Here is a 17,166-nt window from a genome sequence, read left to right on the forward strand (position 1 = left end):
TGGGGAACTGTAACAAGAAAACACCTCCTGGAGTTCCCGTTGTGGCACAGCGGAAACGAATCCGAGTAGTAGCCCTGAGGATGCGGGTCCGAGCACTGGCCTTGCTCAGTGGATCAAGGATCTGGCATAACCGTGAGCTGTGGTATAGATCATAGATGTGCCTCGGATCCCATGTTACTCTGGCTGTGGCGTAGGCCAGCAGCTGTGGCTCTGATTTGACCCCTAGTCTGTGAATTTCCATATGCGAAGGTTGGGGCCCTAGAAAAACAAGGGAAAAAAAAAAAGCAGTGAGTTCCCAACGTGGTGCAGCGGAAATGAATTGGACTAGGAACCCTGAGGTTGAGGGTTCGATCCCTGGCCTTGCTCAGTGGGTTCAGAATCCGGCTTTGCCATGAGCTGTGGTGTAGGTCACAGACACGGCTCAGACTTTGCCTTGCTGTGGCTCTGTCTTCAGCTGGTGGCTACTGCTCCAATTAGACCCCTAGCCTGGGAACCTCCATAGGCTGGGGGTGTGGCCCTAAAAGGAGAAAAAGAAAAAATAGTGTTATAAAACATCCTCAGTGATGCTTTTTTAACTTTTAAATTTTTTCAAATCAAGGTATTGTTGATTTACAATGTTTTGCCAATTTCTGCACCTATATACCCAATCATGCACCTATATACATTCCCTGTCCTGTCTTCCATCATGTTCTATCCCAAGAGATTGGATGTAGTTTCCTGTGCTAATGGAATAGAACCTTACTGTTTATTCATTCTAAATGTAAGAGTTTGTGACCTCTCCGTGCTAGATGAACTTGCTGTATACAACCAAGGTAGGATGTGAGACTCTGGCTAGCAAAAGCGGTGAGAAAAGAGCCTTGACTGATTCCCTCTGGTTCTGCTACTGCCTGTCTGCTTCCTAAATAAACAAACAAACAAGAGTAAAAGACTTACTAAAAAGCCAGATAGCAGTTAAAGGAGTTCCCATCATGGCTCAGTGGTTAACAAATCCAACTAAGAACGATGAGGTTGCGGGTTTGATCCTTGGCGTCGCTCAGTGGGTTAAGAATCCAGCATTGCTGTAAACTGTGGTGTAGGTCACAGATGCGGCTTGGATACCATATTGGTATAGATCTGGAGTGGGCAGGAAACTACAGCTCTGATTTTTAGGGCCGCATCTACAGCCGAAGACAAGAAAAAAAAGAAATCAGTAAAAAAAAAAATCCCCAAACCCCATGTAACAGCTCAGAACGTAAGCAGCAAAAAAGTCAATATTTTAAATTCAGCGGTTGCAAAGAACGCACAAAAAACAACCACACAACTTGAAAAAAAAAAAACACAGTACATATCAACCCAGCACAATGAAACCAACACCCAGTGCTTTTCCCCCAAACACAAATCGCAACTTGAAACTAAGCCCCCCATCGCCGTTACCACCGTTCGGTCATTCATATTGAACTCAGGGTGATCGCTACCACCAGCCACTCGAGGTCTCACCCCCTTCGCTTTGTTGACAGTACTATAGCTGTCACTACACCAGACTCTCGTGCAGATTTTTTATTCCACATCATAAAAGATAATTTATATACATGTCCTGGCTTCGTCGGTCTAAGGGCGAAGCACCGTTTCTATTTTGCATGCTCCTCCCTTTCTGCGAGTGTTGGTGTTGCCCTGTGGGTAGATCCGCCCTTTTCTCTGCACTGCCTCAGCGCGCATGAGCGGAGGTTGGGATGGGCTGGAACTCTGGAAATCGGCTCTCCCGGAACCTAGGGGAATTGGGGCTGGACGAAAGGAGGCGGGGCTCTGTGCACGCGATTTGGAGCTGACAGCTTCAGTTCCCAAGAAAACTGTCTGGCCGTTGCTGTGAAGACAGTCAGGTACCACGGGCTGGCTCCATCCATGCCGAAGACCCTGCTGAAGGCTGTAGTCCAAAAGTGCCTGTCCAGTGTCATCTGGCAAAGGCTGCAGAGAGAAGGTGGCACCCGAGCCAGTGCCCCAGCCCTGGTTATCAGGACCCCGGCCTTTCCCTGTCTGCAGGCCACTCAAGGAGACCCCTTCATTTCCCCAGCTGAGACATGGAAACTAATGCCTACCCTGTGGGTTTGAGGGAGTATAAAAGGAGCTAGTGAGGTGACCTTGGTTTAGTAGTCTGGAATGAGGGTCAGTCCTAGTGTCCGAGGAGGTTCCAGTTGTTGCGGAAACTCGACCTCTGTCTGCCCGTGCCGAATTAAAACGCAGAGATAGAGTTTTGGGTAAAGGAGAAAAAGATAGCTTTATTTCTTTGCCACGCAAAGGAGGCCACAGCAGGCTATTGCCTTTAGGGCACCGCAGATACTCAGCTCACCAAATGGCCAGTTTTTATTTGAGTCCCCAGTTGAGGAAGTTTTAATTAATGAGTGGGTTTCCCTATGGGACCACTGCGCTGGGAGGAGTCTTGTCCCATTTCTTCCAAGCAAAGGCTCTCATGTAACACCTTCACCTTTATCCTGACAAATTCCAGTAAGGGAGCCAAATTGAGGAAAAGCGTGAGATCAGCCTCGACTTAAACTCTCAGTCCAGACTACTCAGTCTCTTCCCTAGGGTACCATAAGATGGAATTAAAATACTCTAGCACAAAAACTGAAAGCAAAACTGAAATCCTCGCCAACCAAAAGAAGGCCACAGAATTACAAATGAGATCTCCCAAAAGAAAAATTCCCAAACAGGAGCCAAAGGTTCCCCGGACAGACAAGGCCCAGAGGACCCACCAAACCCAGGACCTTAGTCCAAATCAATTTCCAAGTCTCACTAAACCCGGGATCTTCATCCAAGCAGCACCTTACAGATGGGATCTCGCAAAAGGATAATCCCCAAATGGGAACCAGATGTTCCCCAGATGGACAAGGTCTAAAGGGCCTCATAGTGCACACTGGGGGACTTACCCAGATGCTGGCAGAGGTGTTTCAACATCCCAGACACTACTTTTCTCCTTCCCAAAAAGCTTGCCTGCCTGCCTGCCTTCTTTCCTTCCTTCCTTCTTTCTTTCTTTCTTTCTTTCTTTCTTTCTTTCTTTCTTTCTTTCTTTCTTTCTTTCTTTCTTTCTTTCTTTCTTTCTTTCTTTCCTTCCTTCCTTCTTTCCTTCTTTCCTTCTTTCCTTCTTTCCTTCTTTCTTTCTTTTTTTTTTTAAGGGCCACACCTGTGGCATAGGGAGGTTCCCAGGCTGGGGGTCCAATCAGAGCTGTAGCTACTGCCCTATGCCACAGCTATAGCAACACAGGATCCTTAACCCACTGAGCAAGGCCAGAGATCGAACCTGCATCCTCATGGATGCTAGTCAGATTCGTTAACTGCTGAGCTGTGATGGGAATTCTACCCAAAAAGCTTTCTTTTTTAAAAAATTACTTTTTTTTTTTTTGGTCTTTTTGTCTTTTAGGGCCGTGCCAGAGGTAGATGGAATTTCCCAGGCTAGGGATTGAATCGGAACTGTAGCCACTGGCCGCCGGCCGCCGACCTATGCCAAAGCCACAGAAACTCAGGATCCTAGCCTTGTCTGTGACCTACACCACAGCTCACAGCAACACAGGATCCTTAACTCACTGAGTGAGGCCAGGGATTGAACCTGTGTCCTCATGGATGCTAGTTGGGTTTGCTAACTGCTGAGCCACCATTGGAACTCCCAAAAAGCTTTCTTGAAGTGGGAAGTTCAGGTCAGCAGGAGCAGAGGGAAAGGAAGGGGTTCTCCCAAGGCCAATGTTATCTCAACAGCCTTCTACCCACTTTTCTACCAAGTTGAGTTCCAGCTTCCGAGATGGCCAGTAGGGTCTGCTCAGGGGCAGCCCTGCAGCAGGAAACTCTCAGTGATTGGCCTCCAAAAGAGTCCTCCAACCCTCCACTCACCCAAAGGGAGACTGGCTTAGAGAGAAGCCTCAGAGCATCCCAATCAAGCCGAGCTCCCTGTGGGGCTGCCTGTCCACAGTCAGATCCCTGATGAGCCCCCCAAATTTGTTGCCAAAATTCAGCCTCTGTCTGCTGGTGCTGAATTGAAACACAGAGACAGGAGTTTTGGGTAAAGGAGAAAAAGATAGCTTTACTGCTTTGCCAGACAAAGGGAGCCACAGCAGGCTAATGCCTTAAAGGCTGTGCCCCCCTTGGAAGGGGTTAGGAGGTGGTTTTAAAGTTTGGGAAGTGGAATAAGAATCAGGGCCATAGACAAGGATCAGGTAGAGGTAAGCTTGCATTGTTTCTCAAAGGTTAGTGGCCCCAGGACTGGTTCTGGTGGTCCTCCTTCTTCCTGGAATGAAGAATGCTTCATCAAGTACTTCTTCCATTTGTTGGGGGTTTTTAGTTGTACAGAAAGGCTCAAAAATATTGTTATGTATATTCCTGTGTGTGTGTGTGTGTGTGTGTCTTTTTGCCTTTTCTAGGGCCGCTCCTGTGGCATATGGAGGTTCCCAGGCTAGGAGTCGAATCTGAGCTGTAGCCACTGGCCTACACCAGAGCCACAGCAATGCGGGATCCGAGCAGCGTCTGCGACCTACATCACAGCTCACAGCGATGCTGGATCCTTAACCCACTAAGCAAGGCCAGGGATCGAATCCGCAACCTCATGGTTCCTAGTCGGATTCGTTAACCACTGAGTCACGACAGGAACTCCTCTGCTTTCCTTTAATAAAGACTTTGCTTGCTGCCTATGTGTTCGCGGAATTCATTCTTGACTGCTGTGAACGAGAACCCAGGTTCCGGTGTCATCTTTCTGGGGGCTCATCCAGGATCCGATCCAATACAGCTGCTCTCACAAGATCTCCAGCAGCAGATTCATGGGATGTCCAATCCAGCTCCAGCTTTTGGAACTGCCCTCTGGAACTGGTTGACCTCCTCCTCCTGATGAAGATATTTCCTCGCCATAGCCATCACTGTGATCTTGATCCTTTTATTTGGACACTGTATAATCAAGTGTATTTCTCACTTCATTACAGCCCGATTAAAAGCTATCAACCTTCAAAAGAAAGAAAGAAAGGCTTGAGTGCCTAGGAACCCCACAAGGCACTAGCTAGGTTACACAGTGAAGGCGTCATGGCTGTGACATTGAAACAACTGAGCAACTGTATTGTAGACAACACAATAGGAAACATTTATTGTTTGGGCCAGACTTTGTGCTAAGTGCTTTCCTCATGTCAGACTTTCAAAGTTTACCCACAGATGGAGCAGTTGAGACAAAGAAGTTAATCAACTTTGCCCAAGACCACAGAGCTAGGTTAGTGGAAGAGGCTGGATCCGTCTATGAAGTGGGAAGTGTGGGACCTAGAAAAGAACATCAAAAGAAAGAGAAGTTGTTCTTGTGTGTTCAGTCGACTATGAGAGTACATGTTGCTGAGCCTGACCCACAGGTCTTCTGTCTGTAGAAAGACAGGAACAAGCTAGCTGGTGCATCATTTAAGAACACGGATCTGTCATAGCTGGGTTCTAACCCCTGATTACCAGTTAATAACCATGACACACCTAGTGTGTCACATTGGCATCCATGCTTAACCCTCTGTCTTTGATGTATTATCTGTAAATTGGAGATAATAAAATGAGATATTATTAGACATAACCTTAGGAATTACGAGACGTGCCTGGCGTGTAGTATACTTGTAAGAACAAACACAAGGGTGGGAATTCTCTGGTAGTCTAGTGGTTAGGATTTGCTTTCACTGCTGTGGCCCAGGTTCGATTCCTGGTCTGGGAACTGAAGTCCCACATCAAGCTGCTGCACACTGTAGCCGAAAAAAAAAAAAAAAAAACACCAAACAAGACAAAAATAAAAAAAAATAAAAACACCAAACACAAGGGAAAATATCTTAGGCAAGTCACTTCTTTGTAGCTTAGCTTTTTCTTCTAGAAAATGAGAATGTCAGCAGCTGGCATGTAGTCCTGTGCTTAATCTTCCCTCAGTCACCCAGGGCCCCTCTTCTCCCTGACCTGGTTTTATTTTACTCCATAACACGTATCACCTGACATCTTACACATTTATGTGTTTATTGCCTTTAAGCCTACTAGCATGTACAGTCTGGAGCAGGGACCTTTGTCTCTTTCATCCACAATTGCATCTTCAGTGTTTAGAGTAGGGTCTGGCATAAACTACATACTTAGTATATTTTGGTTGAATAAATGAATGTATAAATACTGATGAGATCTGTACATCTAGCAAAATGTTAGCAAACTTTCTGGCTTGTAATTATTATGACTCTTACTGTGTTTCACTACATTTCTGTTTGTTTCCATGTTTACCAGGCCATCCTGTGCTCATTGATTTAGCTTCCTAGATATTTTGATCTTTAGAGTTGATGCTGGAAAGATGTTACTGGAATCCAGGTTCTTGTTCATGGAGCTGAAGAATGAACTTCAAGAACACACAGACAGCAATCAAGCAAAGATTTTATTACCAGAAGACAAACCGCTCCCAGGACAGGCGGAGAGGGGGAAGAAGGGTCCCCCTCTCTATTGTCCTATAGGAGTTTTTATCCCTTAAAGATGGGGGTCACCAATGTGGGGTCCAGAAATATGTTGTTTCCTCCCATTGGCCTTGCCCAGTTATATCAGTCCTGGTCCAATAAGGGTTTTAGGGGTGGAAATGTCCTGTAAGACTCATGGTTTCTTTGCCCCTCTCTTCCCATAGACTGAGTCACAGGGTGTTAGAGATTAATGTCCATCTGGGCGTAGGTACACTCCCTGTAGTAAACAAGGCCTGTGGAGATGTTACTCCCTGGAGCCCTTAAGTCACAAATGTTAATCAATAGCCATATCAGGAGTTCCCGTTTTGGCTTAGTGGTTAATGAACCCAAGTAGCATCCATGAGAACATGGGTTCAATCCCTGGCCTCGCTCAGTGAGTTAAGGATCCAGTGTTACTGTGATCTGTGGTGTAGGTCATGGACATGGCTTGGATCCCAAGTTGCTGTGGCCCTGGCATAGGCTGGTGGCTATAGCTCTGACCAGACCCCTAGCCTGGGAAACTCTATATGCCACGGGTGTGGCCCTAAAAAAAAAAAAATAGCCATGTCAAAGAATGCCTCAAAGCCCATGCTACTATAATGACTACCTGAGTTATTATTCTACCTCAGAGTGACGCACCTTGGATTGCAGATATGCATGTTCTGTCATTGCAAAGAGTATTTCCCATTGTAAATTAATGACTTAGCATTCTAGTTCATGCACCAGCTTCTTGTGAGTTTGGTTAATGTGAGTCAGTGCCCCTCAGCCAGCTCACATCCATGTGTACAGACCAAAGTACCTATAAAAATTTAGGCAACACCAGGGTGTGGCTTTCTGGCGAGGGTATGTCCAAGTGTCCTACAATCTCACTATGGACCAGTTACCGTTGCTGCAAGGGAGTTGGGAATGAGAAGCCAAAGACAGAGACTTGAAGAACACGGCCTTCTCAGTCACTGCCTGTTCCCATTGCCTTGCCCAACCATCATGTTATCAAATTTTTGCATAACAGTCAATGTTGCAGTTCCCATTGTGGCTCATTGGAAATGAAGCAGATAATATCCATGAGCATGCAGGTTCCAGCCACGGCCTTGTCTTAGGGGGCTTTGCTGCGAGCTGTGGTGTAGGTCCCTGACATGGCTCAGATCCTGAGTTGCTGTGGTTGTCATGTGGGCCAGCAGCTGCAGCTCTAATCCACACCTAGCCGGGGAAATTTCACATGCTGCAGGGGTGGCTGTTAAAAAAAAAGGTAATGTTAACTCCTACTATGAGCAAGATTGTGCAACTTTTGTGGGCTTGAGATCCGTTATTATGTTTCTTCTCTGTGAACTGAGCGTTCATGTCCTCTGCCCCTTGTCCTTTGAATTGTTGATCTTTTTGCATTTCCATCTCTAACCCACTTCACATTTGCCCTAGTATTAGAGTTGAGTTGTAGATCTGACTTAGTTTTTTCTGGATGGCTACCGTATTGACCCAACATCATATACGAAATAGGCCTCAGTTTCAGATGCCACCTTTATCACATTAAAAATTCATTACCGCTGAGCCGTGATGGGAACTCCTCAACTTCTCTTTTTATTTATTTATTTATTTTTAATATTTATAGGGCCATGCCCGCAGCATATGGAGTTTCCCAGGCTAGGGGTCAAATCGGAGCTGTAGCCACCAGCTTATGCCACAGCTACAGCAACACCAGATCCGAGCCACACCTTTGACCTACACCACAGCTCAGGACAACACCGGAATCTTAACCCACTTAACGAGGCTAGGGATCGAACCTGGGTCCTCATAGTTAGTAGTCAGATTCATTTTTGCTGAGCCATGACGGGAACTTCCTGTTTTTAAGTTCTTGATTCAACTGATTCTTTGGTATCACACCTATGCTGTGCCTGTTACTGTGTGGGTCCTGTGATCACACAGGTGATCATGACCTTATCCCTGAGGTCATGTCCAAGGGGGATCTACCATGTTTGGGTTTTGGTTTTTTTTTTTTTTTTTTTTGTCTTTTCTATGGCCGCACCCACAGCATAGGGAGACTCCCAGGCTAGGGGTCGAATCAGAGCTGTAGCTGCCAGCCTACACTAGAGCCACAGCAACATGGGATCCGAGCCACGTCTGAGACTTACACCATCATTCACGACAACGCTGGATCCTTAACCATTGAGCAAGGCCAGGGATCAAACCTTAAACCTCATGGTTCCTAGTCGGATTTGTTAACCACTGAGCCACGATGGAAACTCCTACCATGCTCTTCTATTCCTCCTTCAGCAGTCACTCAGCCACATCCACTGCTCTTTTCCTGGGGAAGCCGGTGCACAACGGGAGAAGGTCTGTTCATGCCAAGGCTGCCAACTCCAAGTGCTCCTAAGCGTTCTGTACTCAGGCCTCAGAGGGCTGCTGGGTTCCCTGCCAGCTGGGGAGTCCAGGCCTCGCTGAATGTTTCTCATACCCCTGTAGCAGCCCTGCCTTCACCTGAATTTTTACCTGTCCTCTTGGACCGCTTCATCAGGTGCTTTTCATCACTTGCCAGCTTTCACAACTATTTGAGGAGACTGGAGGGAGATATCATTTTGTTTTCTCTCATCTTCTCTCCCTTCTCTCTGACCCCACCCTTTCCCCCTCAATTCTTCTCTCTCCCCCCTTATCTTTTTTCCCAGTTGGAAAACAAAAGCTTTCACTTTTATCATTAGCAACAGAACTGGGTCAGCCTGTGTGACTTTGCAGTGAGGAAGGGAAATAGTTTTTCCTGGCAACGTGACCAGGGGTGTGCATGGGCCAGCAGAGTGCCAGCCTCCCCCAACCTCCACCCCACACGTGCTCCAGATCCTGGTGCTACAACCTAGGTATTTGTGTGCTGGAGAGCAAGTTTCCTGTCAGCTAGACTAGATCTGGAAAACTAGGTAGACTCAACCAAGAACTGGGCTTTTCAAAACTTGCCCGCCATTTATGAGTGCCCACTGTGTGCCAGCAAATCCCCACATTTTCTTTTTTGGGCTTTCAAAAGCCCCAAGCAGAAGGCATCACACTCCTTAATTATGCCTGATTTCATTCATTCCAAGATGCACATCTTTTTTCACATCTTTATATCTCAGGAACCAGGATGCATCTTACAATGCAATGCCAGGAGAGCACTGCCACTGTTTACATGGCAGCATGTCCTTTTTTTTCTTTCATCCTTTCTTAGGGATAGATAAAATAATGGTGCCTCTCACGAATGATGGCATCTTAAATTCATGAATTGCTATAATAATAAAAGCCTCTGTTTATTTATTTATTTACTTTCTTTCCACAGCGGCACCTGCGGCCTAAGGGAGTTCCCAGGTCAAACTGGAGCTGTTGCCTGTGCCACACCCACAGCAACACCAGACCCAAGCCACATCTGTGAGCTATGCCGGGCCCTTAAGCAACTGAGTAAGGCCAGGGATCAAACCCACATCTTCACAGATATCCCCACAATGTCGGGTCCTTAACTCACTGAGCCACAATGAGACCTCCTAAAAGCCTCTGTTTATTGAACGCTATGTGTAACGTGGATTATTTCCTTTAATCATCACACCTTTAGGATGGAGGTATTATTACTCCTACCCTGCTGGTGAGGAAAGCTAGAGCATCTAGATCACATTTGCACACCTAATAAATAATGCAGCAGGTGTTTCAAGAGATTTACCTGGCCCACGCTTCTAAAGATGCTTTGTTCCTTTTACAACAAAAGATTCTGGGTGTTGAATAATAACGAGCTTTATTTAAAAATGCAAATGTTAAGAGTTCCCATCATGGCTCAGCAGAAAGGAACCCGACTAGTATCCATGAGGACTCCAGTTTGATTCCCGGCCCTGCTCAGTTGGTTAAGGATCCGGGGTTGCTGTGAGCTGCGGTGCAGGCCGCAGATGTGGCTCAGATTTCGAGTTGCTATGGCTGTAGTGTAGGCCTGCAGCTGAAGTTCCAATTCTATCTCTAGCCTGGGAAACTCCCTATGCCATGCCTAAAAAGCCAAAAAAAAAAAAAAAAAAAAAAGAAAAAAAAGAAAAAAAGAAAGGGAGATGAGAAGAGGGAGAGTATAGTCATGGCAGGTTTATTCTGAAAATCCCATCTCTGGCAGAAGGACTGGCCCCGAGGGTTGGTAACAGTTCCTCAAATTCAACCCAGTCCACCTCCCCCACCCTGAGCATCTCAGCATCTGATCCCTGTTCTTTCTAGGGTAAGGAGAAGAGGAAGAGGGAACTCGAGAGAGGAAGAGATAGAAACAAGAACCCACTTCCTCTTTTGCCCGTTTAATTATTGAGACAGTCAAGTGTCTTTCTCTTCCTCTTATCATAGTTATTTTCCACCTAAATATTTGTAGAATCAATTTATAGGAAGATAAATGTGCTGGGAATGGAAATATCCAGCAACAAGCCTCAACTTCATTTTTTTGTACCTGGAAACTCTTGCATACCTATTGTTTTGAATGACATCCCTGGGTCCCCGGAGGAGAAGGAACAAGCACCCCTTTTAAAAAGGAGGAAAAAGGGAGTTCCCGTTGTGGTGCAGTGGTTAATGAATCCGACTAGGAACCATGAGGTTTCGGGTTCGGTCCCTGGCCTTGCCCTTTCACCCCAGCTTCCAGCTGGACTCAGGTTCCGCTGCCTCTAGAAAAATTTATATCTGTGGAGAAAGGCATGCATGTGTAGGACATAGGCCAACAGTCTATCCAGTCTCTGCCCTTAGAGGCCTTCTTGGGCTTCATGAAATGACCCCCTTCCCTGGCCACTCCACCTTTTGGAGACCCAGGGAGTTCAGAAGAAGTCTCCCCAGAATGTGGCACTTTATTTTTATTTTATTTTAGTTTCAGTTCTTTAGGGCTGTATCCACAGCATATAGAAGTTCCCACGGGCAAGGGGTCGAATCTGAGCTACAGCTGCCGGCCTACACCATAGCAACATGGGATCCAAGCCACATCTGTGGCCTACACCACAAGTCACGGCAAAGTTGGATACCTAACCCACTGATGGAGGCCAGTGATCGAACCCACATCCTCACGGATACTACTCGGGTTTGTTTCTGTTGAGCCACAACAGGAACTCCATGAATATGCTGCTTTAGCATGGGGTTATTTGAGATGAAGCCAATGGAGGCCCAAAAGACAAAGGAAGAGCTTTTTACCTCCCCTTCAACTGCCTAAAAAATTTAGATAGGGGCTTGGCTCAGAGAGTTATTGTCAGAAATAGCCTTTATCGGGAGTTCCCGTCGTGGCGCAGTGGTTAATGAACCTGACTAGGAACCATGAGGTTGCAAGTTCGATCCCTGCCCTTGGTCAGTGGGTTAAGGATCCGGCATTGCCATGAGCTGTGGTGTAGGTCGCAGACGCAGCTCGGATCCCGCATTGCTGTGGCTGTGGTGTAGGCCGGTGGCTACAGCTCCAATGAGACCCCTAGCCTGGGAACCTCTATATGCCGTGGGTGTGGCCCTAAAAAACAAACAAACAAACAAACAAACAAAAAATAAATAACCTTCATCTAAGACACCAATCTGCAAAGCAGGGAAAATATCTCACTACCAAACTTCTGCTCTTCCTATTGTCCTGTGAGTTACCCTCCTTCACTTCAAAGCCCTGGGCCCTTTCTCATTCCTTAGCTCAGGATGGCATACAAGCCTCAACTGCCCTTGGGTCTCATATTCTTATGGGATCCCTGAACAAATGCAATTAAATTTGTTTTTCTCTTGTTAATCTGTCTTATGTCAATTTGACTTAAATAAATTTTTTTTGGAGTTCCCATTGTGGCTCAGTAGAAACAACCCGACTAGTATCCATGAGGATGTGGGTCCAATCCCTGGCCTCATTCAGTGCGTTCAGGATCCAGTGTTGCTGTGAGCTGTGGTGTAGGTTGCAGATGCAGCTCAGATCCTGCATTGCTGTGGCTGTGGCATAGGCTGGCAGCTGTAGCTCCAATTGGACCCCTAGCCTGGGAACTTTTATATGCTACCGGTGCTGCCCTGAAAAGCAAAAAAAACAAAAACAAAAACAAAAACAAAAACCAAAAAAAACCACAATGCTAGGATGGAAAGGTGTCTTCTACCTGCTCAGGTGAGAAGGATATTTTACAGATGTTTCTTAGGAGGCTTGGGAAGAACACCTCCCTCCTCCCCAAGCCAAGGGGGGATCTGCCCCGTTGCCCTGGTAGTGGCCACATTGTGAGGTGGTTCTGGTTACAAGCCTTGAGGTTGAGGTGAGAGGAGACAGAGGTGGTGGGGCAGTGGCAGCCTTCTGGGTTCTGCCTGCCCCTCACCCCACGCCTGGGGCCTTCTGCCTCTCCCACCATCATGGGCAGTGCTTACCACTGGGAGGCCCGTCGCCGGCAGATGGCTTTGGACTGGAGGAGGTGGCTGATGGCCCAGCAGGAACAGCAGCAGCAAGAGCAGGTGCATGAAAGGGACCAGGTTCACCAGGGTCCTTCCAGGGGTCCACCAGGCAATGGGGAGGGAATAAAGACCCCCTAGAAAGCTGTCTATTATCTAGTGAGTGTTGTTTTGGTGGGGACTGAAGGAAAACAAGGTCCTTTGATGTTCTCTTGGATGGACCCTGTGTTGTGTGTGTGTGTGTGTGTGTGTGTGTGTGTGTGTGTATTAGGGCAACTCAACTTTGCTATTGTATTAGGCTGACCTCTTGGGAGGTTGGGGGGGCGCGTCAGTCTTGGGAGGTTTTTTTTTTGTTTTGTTTTGTTTTTTTTTTGTCTTTTTAGGGCCACACTCTCGGCATATGAAGGTTCCCAGGCTAGGGGTTCAGTTGGAGCTGTAGCTGCCAACCTACACCAATCTATGCCACAGCCACAGCAACTCAGGATCTGAGCCATGTCTGCGACCTACACCACAGCTCATGGCAACACTGGATCCTTAACTCACTAAGAAGGCCAGGGATTGAATGCGAGTCCTCATGGATACTAGTGGGGTTCCTTAACTGATGAGCCATGATGGGAGCTCCAAGCTTGGGAGGTTTTAAAACTGTACTGTCCAAAAGCATGGCCTCCAGCCTGTGGCTAGTGAGACTGAGGAACTGAATTTAAAATTTTATAGGAGATCCCTCGTGGCGCAGTGGTTAACGAATCCAACTAGGAACAATGAGGGTGCAGGTTCGGTCCCTGGCCTTGCTCAGTTGAGGTTCCGGCATTGCCGTGAGCTGTGGCGTAGGTTGCAGACACAGCTCGGATCCCGCATTGCTGTGGCTCTGGTGTAGGCTGGCAGCTACAGCTCCGACTCGACCCCTAGCCTGGGAACCTCCATATGTTGCAGGAGCAGCCCAACAAATGGCAAAAAGACCAAAAAAAAAAAAAAAAGTTACATACATTACGGAGTTCCCCCTGTGGTGCAACAGGATTGGCGGTGGTCTTTGCAGTACCAGGGTTCAGGTTCCATCCCCAGCCTGGCACAGTGAGTTAAAGGAGCCAGTGTTGTCACAGTTTCGGCACAGGTCACAACTGCGGCTTGGATCTGAACCCTGGCCTGGGAACACCATATGCCAAAGAGCAGCCAAAAAAGAACAAAACATTTTTATTTTATTTTATTTTATTTATTTTTTTTTTAGAGCCGCACCTTCAACATACGGAAGTTTCCAGACCAGGGGTCGAATCAGAGCTGCAGCTGCCGGCCCACACCACAGCCACAGCAACATGGGATCCTTAACCCACTGAGCGAACCTGTGTCTTCATGGATCCTAACCTGGTTTGTTACCTCTGAGCCATGATGGGAACACAAAAAACCCTTTTTTATATACATTTATTTAAATATAAATTTGAAAGCAATACTAATTTACAAACTGGAAACATTTTAAGTATTTTTGGAATAACGTGTATATGAATCTACTTTTTTGATTGTAAATTATAAGAATTCTAAATATAGATAAAATATATATATTTGATATATATATGTAATTTGATAAAGAATATAGATAACTTTTTTGGCCATGCCTGCAGCGCACTGAAGTTCCCAAGCCAGGGATTGAAACCGAATCTCAGCTGCAACATACACTGCAGCTTTGGCAATGCCAGATCCTTAACCTGTTGCACTACAGTGGGAACACCTAGACCAAATATTTTTACTCAAAAATGTAGTGTCTAAAGTTAAGATGTGCTGGAGTTCTTTGGTGGCCCAGCAGTTAACGACTTGGCATTGTCACTGCTAAGGCTCAGGTTGGATCCCTGGCCCTGGCCTGGAAACTTCCGCATGCCACTGGTGTAGGCAAAATAAGAAAAAAAAAAAGATGTGCTGTTAATATAAAAGGCACTCCAAGTTTTGACTTAGTACAGAATCAAAGAATATAAGCTACATCATTAATATTTTCGCATTGGTTTTATGTTTTGGATGTATTGGGTTGAATATATTATTAAAATTAATTTCACCTCTTCTTACTTTGTGATGTGGCTACAAATTGTAAATTATACATGGCCCTCATTATATTTCTGTTGGACAGTGCTGTTTCAAAGCATGTGCAAGAAATTATTCTTTACCCACTGCCACTGCAATCTGTTTTTGTGCACAGCTCTCATGCTGCTGTTTCCTGGGCAGGGGTTGTATCCAGTTCTTGGGTGCTGTGATGGGTGAGGGGAGGTGGCTCGGATCCAGCCTCAGCCTTGGACTCCAGGGATCAGAGATTCTGCAGCCACCTCCAAGTCTGGGTTGGTTTGCCTTGCTCCCCCCAGTGTCTCTGGCAGGTGGGTGACTGGGTGGGGAGGGACGAGGATGCCACTTTCAGGGGCTTCTTGCCAGGAAATGAAGAAACTCCAAGAGGAGGAACACAGTTGCAGCAGGGGGCGCAGCCACCCCCCATGCAATCACAGTCTCCCCCCATGCAGATGCAACAGCAGCCACAGCCACCGCCGCCTCCTCAGCCAAAGCAACAAAACGCCCAAGACCGTCTTATTCAGGGTACCTCCCAGCACATTCTCCAGGATTCCCAAAGGCCTGGTCCCCAGCTTGGCTCAGTGGGGACCCATCAAGCTGGAGGGCAATGCAACCTCTTTAACAAGGACAAATTCCACGAAGGGGTAATGAACCCTCAAGGTCCTGGTAAGTGAGATGCCTGAGAGGTTGTGAAGACAGAGCCCCTTTCCCCCATCCCAGCCCTAGAGTCCAGAATCCATATCTGCCACCCTGCCCTCTGCCTCTCCTTGGCACCCTCTACCCTAGGGCTGCAGAGAAGCCTGTCAGCTTCTGCAGAGGGCAGCTCAGGTGAGGGTGACAGATGGAGCAGGGGTGGTCAGAAGGTGGGATAAGAGCTGTAGTCTTAGCATGATATCCTGAGCCCTGCAGGGTCTGGAACAGAGTGGCTTCCTCGTTGAGAATTTTCAGGGTGGGGCTGGGTCTGTGCTTGGCCCCAGGTAGGGGCCTGCCCCCAAATACCTGGTAGAGTTCAGCTGTGCCATGGTTCATTCTCAGAAACGGCCAGATGGGTAATGTGTGCTCTGTTTCATCATCAGGTTTCAGCAAAGCATTCCAATCTAGCCCAGATAAACACGCCAAGTACCCACGATTCACGGTGAGACAGAATGTAAAAGGCAGATAGATTCTGGCTGCATGTCCGAGTGTGCTTGCATGTGTGTGCGGGTGGAGTCTAGAAAGGCTTCCTTGGCAGGAGTCAAGGGAGGAGACTGAAGTTACTCAGTCACTTTTGGGTGGCCCATTCTTCCATTTCTTGTCCCCATAAAAATGCCTCAGTAGGGCCTGTTGCTCAGCCCTAAGCGTAAGTGAAGGGGCTGACAATCTAGTTGTAATGATAAAACAGGTACCAGAGAAGCAAAATCAAGGGGCTGTTTGAAATGCTGATTGGGGTAGAGCCAGTTGAAGCAGAAAGGAGGTCAGACCTGAAGGCAGAGGTTATGACCTCAGTTGGGATTGCCACTCCCTGGTAGCATCTTTCAATCTCGAGCCTCAGCTGCCACATCCAGAAAATGGGAATGATTTTACCTCTTTGTTTGGTTTTGTTTTTTGTTTTGCTTTTTAGGGCTGATCTGCAGCACAGGGAGGTTCCCAGGCTGGGAGTCGAATCAGAGCTGCAGACACCAGCTTACATCACAGCCACAGCAACAAGGGATCTGAGCCGAAGTCTTCAACCTACATCACAGCTCACGGCAACGCCCGATACTTAACACACTGAGCGAAGCCAGGGATCAAACCCACATCCTTATGGATTCTAGTCGGGTTCGTTAACCGCTGAGCCACGATGGGAACTCCCCACCTCCTTGATAGAGGTGTCACAAGGACTGAATTAAAAGGAAAGGTATCCAAAGCACTTAGAGCCTGGTTCATTGTAGACCATCAAACCCCGGAAGACTCGTGCCAAGTACACAAAATGGTATAAGCTTTGGAAAGGTTTTTCTGATACAGGTGCAAAGGATGGGCAACCCTATCCTAGCCCTTCTATTTTTTATTTTCTTATGGCCACATCCATGGCATATACAAGTTTCCTGGCCAGGGATTGAATCCAAGACACAGCTGCGACCTACACCACAGCTGCAGGAATGCTGGATCCTTAACCCCCTGCACCAGGCGGGCAGGGGATTAAACTCATGCTTCAGCAGCAACTCGAGCCACTGCAGTTGGATTAACCCAGTGCACCACAGCAGGGCCCTTTTAAGATGAAGTCTGGGCCACTTAATTTCACTTTGATTCCTCAGGCTTCAAAGGGCTTGATACAATGTTCCCGGGAACTGCTAACTAACCTGTTTTGCCTCCTGTCTCCCCCTCTTCTCAGTCAATGAATTACATA

This window comes from Phacochoerus africanus, chromosome 14 (assembly GCF_016906955.1).
Source record: "Phacochoerus africanus isolate WHEZ1 chromosome 14, ROS_Pafr_v1, whole genome shotgun sequence".
Lineage (NCBI taxonomy): Eukaryota > Metazoa > Chordata > Mammalia > Artiodactyla > Suidae > Phacochoerus > Phacochoerus africanus.